Source organism: Arachis stenosperma, chromosome 4 (assembly GCF_014773155.1).
Source record: "Arachis stenosperma cultivar V10309 chromosome 4, arast.V10309.gnm1.PFL2, whole genome shotgun sequence".
Taxonomy (NCBI): Eukaryota; Viridiplantae; Streptophyta; class Magnoliopsida; order Fabales; family Fabaceae; genus Arachis; species Arachis stenosperma.
Window position 1 is genome coordinate 58,396,196 of NC_080380.1, and position 9,809 is coordinate 58,406,004.

At 41.5% G+C, this 9,809-nt stretch overlaps 1 non-coding gene across 1 annotated transcript; it reads right to left on the reverse strand.

The window, feature by feature from the left end:
• Window positions 1-238: 238 nt before the first annotated feature.
• LOC130977806 (small nucleolar RNA R71) lies at window positions 239-346 on the reverse strand. The gene has a single exon (XR_009085481.1). It is a non-coding gene; the product is annotated as a small nucleolar RNA R71 (small nucleolar RNA).
• Window positions 347-9,809: the final 9,463 nt, after the last annotated feature.

The following is a 9,809-nucleotide window of genomic DNA, read 5'->3' on the forward strand; positions in this document are numbered from 1 at the left end:
GTTCCATGGACTTCCACTGGAAGATCCTCATCAGTTTTTAGCTGAATTCTTGCAAATCTTTGACACTGTCAAGACCAATGGGGTTGACCCTGAGGTCTACAGACTTATGCTATTCCCTTTTGCTGTAAGAGACAGAGCTAGGATATGGTTGGACTCACAACCTAAAGAAAGCATGAACTCTTGGGAAAAGCTAGTCAATGCCTTCTTGGCAAAGTTCTTTCCACCTCAAAAATTGAGTAAGCTTAGAGTGGAAGTCCAAACCTTCAGACAGAAGGAAGGTGAATCCCTCTATGAAGCTTGGGAAAGATACAAACAATTGATCAGAAAGTGTCCTTCTGACATGCTTTCTGAATGGAGCATCATAGGTATCTTCTATGATGGTCTGTCTGAACTGTCCAAGATGTCATCGGATAGCTCTGCTGGAGGATCTCTTCATCTGAAGAAGACGCCTGCAGAAGCTCAAGAACTCAATGAAATGGTTGCAAATAACCAATTCATGTACACTTCTGAAAGGAATCCTGTGAACAATGGGACAAATCAGAAGAAAGGAGTTCTTGAGATTGATACTCTGAATGCCATATTAGCTCAGAACAAAATATTGACTCAGCAAGTCAATATGATTTCTCAAAGTCTGTCTGGAATGCAAGCTGCACCAGGCAGTACTAAGGACGCTTCATCTGAAGAAGAAGCTTATGATCCTGAGAACCCATCAATGGAAGAGGTGAATTACATGGGAGAATCCTATGGAAACACCTATAATCCTTCATGGAGAAATCATCCAAATCTCTCATGGAAGGATCAACAGAGACCTCAACAAGGTTTCAACAATAATAATGGTGGAAGAAACAGGTTTAGCAATGGCAAGCCTTTTCCATCATCTTCTCAGCAACAGACAGAGAATTCTAAGCAGAGCCACTCTGACTTAGCAACCATGGTCTCTGATCTAATCAAAACCACTCAAAGTTTCATGACTGAAACAAGGTCTTCCATTAGAAACTTGGAGGCACAAGTGGGTTAGCTGGGTAAGAAAGTTACTGAAGTCCCTCCTAGTTCTCTTCCAAGCAATACAGAAGAGAATCCAAAAGGAGAGTGTAAGGCCATCAACATGGCCGAATTTGGAGAGGAGAAAGAGGCAGTGAGCGCCACTGAGGAAGACTTCAATGGACGTCCACTGGCCTCCAATGAGTTCCCTAATGAGGAACCATGGGAATCTGAGGCTCACATTGAGACCATAGAGATTCCATTAGATTTACTTCTGTCATTCATGAGCTTTGATGAGTATTCTTCCTCCAGAGAGGACGAAGATGTCACTGAAGAGCAAGCTGCCAAGTACCTTGGAGCAATCATGAAGCTAAATGACAGGTTATTTGGTAATGAGACTTGGGAGGATGAACCTCCTTTGCTCACCAAAGAACTGGATAACCTGACTAGGCAGAGATTACCTCAAAAGAGACAAGACCCTGGAAAGTTCTCAATACCTTGTACCATAGGCACCATGACCTTTGAAAAAGCTCTGTGTGACCTAGGGTCAAGTATAAACCTTATGCCTCTCTCTGTAATGGAGAAGCTAGGGATCTTTGAGGTACAAGCTGCAAAAATCTCACTAGAGATGGCAGACAATTCGAGAAAACAAGCTTATGGATTTGTAGAGGATGTTCTGGTAAAGGTTGAAGACCGTTACATCCCTGCTGATTTCATAGTCCTAGAGACTGGGAAGTGCATGGATGAATCCATCATCCTTGGCAGACCCTTCCTAGCCACAGCAAAGGCTGTGATTGATGTTGACAGAGGAGAATTGATCATTCAAGTGAATGAAGAATCCTTTGTGTTTAAGGCTCAAGGATATCCCTCTGTAACCATGGAGAGGAAGCATGAAGAGCTTCTCTCAAAACAGCGCCAAACAGAGCCCCACAGTCAAACTCTAAGTTTGGTGTTGGGAGGCCACAACCAACTTCTAAGTTTGGTGTTGAACCCCCACATTAAAACTCTAAGTTTGGTGTTGGGAAGTTTCAACATTGCTCTGAACATCTGTGAAGCTCCATGAGAGTCCACTGTCAAGCTACTGACATTAAAGAAGCGCTTGTTAGGAGGCAACCCAATGTTATATTTATCTATTTTGCTTTGTTATTTTATGTTTTTTATAGGTTGATGATCATGGGAAGTCACAAAATCAATTGAAAAAGCAAAAACAGAATGAAAAATAGAAAGAAAAATAGTACACCCTGGAGGAAAAAATTGCTGGCATTTAAACGCCAGTAAAGGCAGTAAATGGGCGTTTAACGCCCAGTCTGGCACCATTCTGGGCGTTTAACGCCAGAAAGGGGCACCAGACTGGCGTTTAACGCCAGGAATGGGCACCAAGCTGGCGTTAAACACCGGAAATGGGCACCAGCCCGGCGTTTAACGCCAGGATTGGCAGAAGGAGCATTTTTGCTCGCCACTTGGTGCAGGGATGAGCTATCCTTGACTCCTCAGGATCTGTGGACCCCACAGGATCCCCACCTACCCCACCACTCTCTCTCTTCTTCACCCATTCACCAATCACCTCAACACCTCTTTCCTAAAAACCCCTCACCTATCAAATCCTACCATCCTCTTCACCACTCACATCCATCCTTCATAAAACCCCACCTACCTCACCATTCAAATTCAAACCACTTTCCCTCCCACCCCTATATAAACCCTTCTTCACTCCTTCATTTTCACACAACCTAAACACTACTTCTCCCCCTTGGCCGAACCACAAAGCCCCCTCCATCTCTCTATTTCTTCTTCTTCTACTCTCTTCTTTCTTCTTTTGCTCGAGGACGAGCAAACCTTCTAAGTTTGGTGTGGTAAAAGCATTGCTTTTTGTTTTTCCATAACCATCTATGGCATCTAAGGCCGGAGAAACCTCTAGAAAGAGGAAAGGGAAGGCAAAAGCTTCCACCTCCGAGTCATGTGAGATGGAGAGATTCATCTCAAGGGTGCATCAAGACCACTTCTATGAAGTTGTGGCCATGAAGAAGGTGATCCCCGAGGTCCCTTTCAAACTCAAAAAGAGTGAATATCCGGAGATCCGACATGAGATCCAAAGAAGAGGTTGGGAAGTTCTTACCAACCCCATTCAACAAGTCGGAATCTTAATGGTTCAAGACTTCTATGCCAATGCATGGATCACCAAGAACCATGATCAAAGTGTGAACCCGGACCCAAAGAATTGGCTTACAATGGTTCGGGGGAAATGCTTAGATTTTAGTCCGGAAAATGTAAGGTTGGCATTCAACTTGCCCATGATGCAAGGAGATGAACACCCTTACACTAGAAGGCTCAACTTTGATCAAAGGTTGGACCAAGTCCTCATAGACATTTGTGAAGAGGGCGCTCAATGGAAGAGAGATTCAGGAGGGAAGCCGGTTCAACTGAGAAGGCATGACCTCAAGCCCGTGGCTAGGGGATGGTTGGAGTTTATCCAACGCTCAATCATTCCCACTAGCAACCGGTCTGAAGTTACTATAGACCGGGCTATCATGATTTATAGCATCATGATTGGAGAGGAAATAGAACTTCATGAGGTTATATCCCAAGGTTAGCCTTCCCTCATCTCATTTGTCACCTCTGTAATTCAGTTGGAATTAACATAGAGGGAGACATCTTGAAATCCCTGAGATGCCTTAAGGGATGCACTTTCCTCTTCAAAACTATTGGGAGCAAATCAACACCTCCATAGGAGAATTGAGTTCCAACATGGGACAACTAAGGGTGGAGCACCAAGAACATTCCATCCTCCTCCATGAAATTAGAAAAGATCAAAGAATCATGAGAGAGGAGCAACAAAGGCAAGGAAGAGACATTGAGGAGCTCAGGCACTCCATAAGATCTTCAAGAGGAAGAACAAGCCGCCATCACTAAGGTGGACCCGTTCTTTAATCTCCTTGTTCTTTATTTTCCTATTTTTCGAATTTTTATGCTTATGTTTATTTATGTTTGTGTCTTATGATCATTAGTGTCTTAGTGTCTATGCCTTAAAGTTATGAATGTCCTATGAATCCATCACCTTTCTTAAATGAAAAATGTTCTTAATTGAAAAAGAGAAGAAATTGCATGAATTTTGAATTTTATAACAGATTAATTATTTTGATGTGGTGGTAATACTTTTGGTTTCTGAATGTATGCTTGAACAGTGCATATGTCTTTTGAATTTGTTGTTCATGAATGTTGGCTCTTGAAAGAGTGATGAAAAAAGAAGACATGTTACTGAGGATCTGAGAAATCATAAAAATGATTCTTGAAGCAAGAAAAAGCAGTGAATTTAAAAAAAAGGAAAAAGAAAAAGAAAAAAATAAAGTCGTGATCCAAGGCAAAAAGAGTGTGCTTAAGAACCCTGGACACCTCTAATTGGGGACTCTAGCAAAGCTGAGTCACAATCTGAAAAGGTTCACCAAGTTATGTGTCTGTGGCATGTATGTATCCGGTGGTAATACTGGAAGACAGAGTGCTTTGGGCCACGGCCAAGACTCATAAAGTAGCTGTGTTCAAGAATCATCATACTTAGCTAGGAGAATCAATAACACTATCTGGATTCTGAGTTCCTGTAGAAGCCAATCATTCTGAATTTCAAAGGATAAAGTGAGATGCCAAAACTGTTCAGAGGCAAAAAGCTAAAAGCCCCGCTCATCTAATTAATACTGATTTTCATAGATGTTTTTGGAATTCATTGCATATTCTCTTCTTTTTATCTTATTTGATTTTCAGTTGCTTGGCGACAAGCAACAATTTAAGTATGGTGTTGTGATGAGCGGATAATTTATACGCCTTTTGGCATTGTTTTTAGTATGTTTTAGTTAGTTTTTATTATATTTTTATTAGTTTTTAGTTAAAATTCACTTTTCTAGACTTTACTATGAGTTTGTGTGTTTTTCTGTGATTTCAGGTATTTTTTGGCTGAAATTGAGGGACCTAAGCAAAAATCTTATTCAGAGGCTGAAAAGGACTGCAGATGCTGTTGGATTCTGACCTCCCTGCACTCGAAGTGGATTTTCTGGAGCTACAGAAGCCCAATTGGCGCGCTCTCAATTGCGTTGGAAATTAGACATCCTGGGATTTCTAGCAGTATATAATAGTTTATACTTTCCCCGAGATTTGATGGCCCAAACAGGCGTTCCAAGTCAGCTCAAGAATTCTGGCGTTTAATGCCGAAACTGGCACAAGAATGGGAGTTAAACGCCCACACTAGCACAAAAACTGGCGTTTAACTCCAAGAAAAGTCTCTACACATGAAAGCTTCAATGCTCAGCCCAAGCACACACCAAGTGGGCCCGGAAGTGGATTTTTATGTCATTTACTCATCTTTGTAAACCCTAAGCTACTAGTTCTCTACAAATAGGACCTTTTGCTATTGTATTTTAATCTTTTGGATCACTTTAGATCTTAGGATCATCTTTGGACGTCTAGTTCTTAGATCATGGAGGCTGGCCATTCGGCCATGCCTAGACCTTGTTCTTATGTATTTTCAACGGTGGAGTTTCTACACACCATAGATTAAGGTGTGGAGCTCTACTGTACCTCGAGTATTAATGCAATTACTATTGTTCTTCTATTCAATTCAGCCTATTCTTGTTCTAAGATATTCATTCGCACCCAAGAACATGATGAATGTGATGATTATGTGATGCTCATCATCATTCTCACTTATGAACACGTGCCTGACAACCACTTCCGTTCTACAAGCAAACAAGGCTTGAATGTTTATCTCTTGGATTCCTTAATCAGAATCTTCGTGGTATAAACTAGAATTGATGGCGCATTCTTGAGAATCTGGAAAGTCTAAACCTTGTCTGTGGTATTCTGAGAAGGATTCAAGGATTGAATGACTGTGACGAGCTTCAAACTCGCGATTGTGGGGCGTTAGTGACAGACGTAAAAGAATCACTGGATTCTATTCTGACATGATCGAGAACCGACAGATGAATAGCCGTGCTGTGACAGAGCACGTTGAACATTTTCACTGAGAGGACGGGACTGTAGCCACTGACAACGGTGATGCCCAACATACAGCTTGCCATGGAAAGGAGTAAGAAGGATTGGATGAAGACAATAGGAAAGCAGAGAGACGGAAGGGACAAAGCATCTTCAAACGCTTATCTGAAGTTCTCACCAATAAATTAAATAAGTATCTCTATCCTTATTTTATGTTTTCTTTATCTTTTAATCGTTATTCCTCCATAACCATTTGAATCTGCCTGACTGAGATTTACAAGATGACCATAGCTTGCTTCATACCAACAATCTCCGTGGGATCGACCCTTACTCGCGTAAGGTTTATTACTTGGACGACCCAGTGCACTTGCTGGTTAGTTGTGCGAAGTTGTGATAAAGAGTTGAGATTGCAATTGAGAGTACCATGTTGATGGCATCATTGATGATCACAATTTCGTGCACTACCAAACATCAAAAATCACACAAAATAACATCATCTGTTGGGGTATTTCATTCTTTTTGGAGATATTTCCAAATCTAAGGCATGGTAGACAAGATTTGGAAAAGAGAGAAACATCTTTGAAAAGAGTAGACCACCAAAAACCATAATCCAATCCGTCCTTGATGCTCGGATTGTGGTATGCACCTTCAAATTACTTGATCCGCACCACATCTCCATAAGTACGGATTATCCCACATATAATATTTAGATTCGCTTTTAAGCTTATCCTTTTGGTGTTGGGAGAAGTCGGGAGGAAAGGTGCGAGAGACCAAGTAATTGGCAATAGGTGCATACAAAGGGATAACTTCGGAGATTGCTAGCAAGCTTTCAAGAGGGAAGGTATCATTGATAGGAGTGGTATCTCCTTTTGTGTGCTCAAGGCGACTTAAGTGGTCCGCCACTATATTTTGCGAACCACTCCTATCTTTGATTTCAAGGTCAAATTCTTGCAATAGCAACACCCAACTTATCTTCCTTGGTTTGGATTTCTTTTTGGCCAACAAATATTTCAATGCCGCATGATCCAAGTATACTACCACCTTAGAACCAAGTAAATAAGCTCGGAATTTATCCAAGGCAAAGACAATAGATAACAATTCTTTCTCGATGGTAGTATAATTGGATTGCGCTCCATCTATAGTTTTAGAGGCATAGGCAATGACATAACGAATTTTACCCTCACGTTGACCTAGCGCTGCTCCCACCGCATAGTTTGAGGCGTCACATATGATCTCAAATGCTCTAGTCCAATCCGGTCCTCATACTATGGGAGCTTGGGTCAAAGCAATTTTCAGCTTATCAAAGGCCTCCATTCATTCTTCACTTAGATCAAAATCAACATCCTTTTGCAACAATCTAAAGAGAGGTAGCGCCACCTTACTAAAGTCCTTAATAAACCGCTGGTAAAAACATGCATGTCCAAGGAACGCACGGACTTCCCTCACCGAGGAAGGGTAAGGCAAACTAGAAATAACAATGATCTTTGCCGGATCAACGGAAATCCCATCCTTAGAGACAATGTGCCCTATAACAATACCTTGCCTAACCATAAAATGGCATTTCTCAAAATTTAAAACAAGGTTTGATTTAGTGCACCTCTCTAATACTTTTGCAAGATTGTCTAGGGAAAGATCAAAAGACTCCCCATACAAACTAAAGTCATCGATGAATACCTCCATGCATTGCTCCAAAAGATCCGCAAATATACTCATCATGCACCTTTGGAACGTTGCCGGTGCGTTGCAAAGCCAAATGGCATTCTCTTATATGCATACATTCCGAAGGGGCATGTGAAGGTTGTTTTTTCTTGGTCTTGTGAAGCAATGTGAATTTGGAAATATCCGGAATATCCATCTAAGAAACAATGATGAGATTTACCACAAAGGCGATCAAGCATTTGATCAATGAAGGGCAACAGAAAGTGATCCTTCCTAGTGGACATGTTTAAGTGCCGGTAGTCTATGCACACTCTCCATGAATTTTGGACTCTTGTGGCTATAAGCTCCCTTTGTTCATTATTGATTGTAGTAACAGCAGATTTCTTTGGAACCACTTGGACGGAGCTCACCCATTCACTATCCGAAATTGGATAGATAATGTCCGCTTCTAAAAACTGGGTGACCTCATTCTTCATAACCTCAAGAATGGTAGGATTTAGATGTCTTTGAGGTTGTCTAATGGGTTTGGCTCCTTCTTCTAAGAAAATTTGGTGTTCACAAACTTGGGGACTAAAGCCAACCAAGTCCTCCAAGCTCCACCCAATGGCCCTCTTATTCCTCCTCAATACAACAAGCAAGTTTTCTTCTTGGTGGGAGGTAAGCTCCCTTGCAACTATTATGGAGAACTTTTGGTCCTTCTCAAGAAAGGCATAGTTTAGATGGGTTGGGAGTGGCTTCAAATCCGCAAGTTGTTCACGACTCGGCACTTTGTCTTCCGGTATCATTGGAGGTGATAAGGCATCTTCTTCACATACATGGGAACTCCCCACACTTGGGTCTTGATTCATACTCCTTCCATCAAAGCCATCGTGATAAACTTCGGCTACAACATTATCAATCAAATCACACCGGAAGATAGAGTGATCCTCCGGTGGATGTCTCATGGCTTCATCAAGATTAAAGCACACTTTTCTTCCATCGATCTCAAACGAATAGGTGCCCGAAAATGCATCTAATTTGAACCGGGAGATTTTGAAGAATGGCCTCCCAAGCAAGATAGATGATGTCCTAACAGGGTCACTAGGGAGTATCTTGATTATATGGAAATCAATAGGGAAGACCAACCCCTTTATACTCACTAGAACATCCTCCGCTATACCAACGACGGAAATTATGCTTTTGGCTGCCAACGGCTTCAACGGCAGAAGCTTTAGAACCTCATATATAGACAAGGGCATAATACTCACGCAAGCGCCAAGATTGCACATACAATCAACAAATTGGACTTCATCTATGGTGCAGGTCACTAGGCAAGGGCCGAGGTCACCACATTTTTCCGGCACACCATCCATTAAAGTGGAAATTGAGCTCCCCAATGGTATAGTTTATAATTCACAAATTTTCTCTTTGTGCATATATAAATCCTTTAGAAACTTTGCATATTTAGGCACTTGGCGGATAACATCAAAGAGAGGAATAGTTACCTCAACGTTCTTGAACATCTTCACCATTTTGGGGTCTAACTCAACTTGCTTCTTTGTTCTCCTTGCCAATGTAGGAAATGGTATTGGAGTGGCTTCTTGCAAGACATCACCATCTTTAGATTTTTCCCCCTTTGGTTGAGCAATCACCTCTTCAACTACCTCTTGGGCTTCATCCTCTTCTTCAACCTCTTCTATCTCAACCCCATCCTCATCTTGAGTGATCTCTATTGGGCTTGGCTCAATCCTCTCTTGTAATTTGGTGCCGGACCTCAAAGTGATGAAATTTATGCCAGCCTTAGGGTTTGGTAAAGGTTGAGAGGGCAAGGCATTAGAGCTAGATGCTTGAGGATTGGAGGTAGAGGGTGGTTCTAAGTGGGCTACAAGGGCTTGAAGAGTGGATGTTTGATGCCAAGGTATCTTGGCCAGCTTCACTAGCCTTTTCTTTACATATTTTAGGTAGTTTCATGCATTTTCTTAGGTAATAAGCAAGTTTTTGGGTAAATATGCACTTATATCTTTATTCAAGCAAACATTGTGAACTTTACATGATTTCATGAGAATAATACATGAATTGAATGCCAATTTAGATGATGCAAGATCTCGTAATCTAGAACAAAGCTTTGATGCACCTTGTTTGTTTGATTTCAGGCCAAATGAAGCATAGAAGAGTCAAGTTAGTAGCCACGTTAGTACCACTAACGTGGTCAC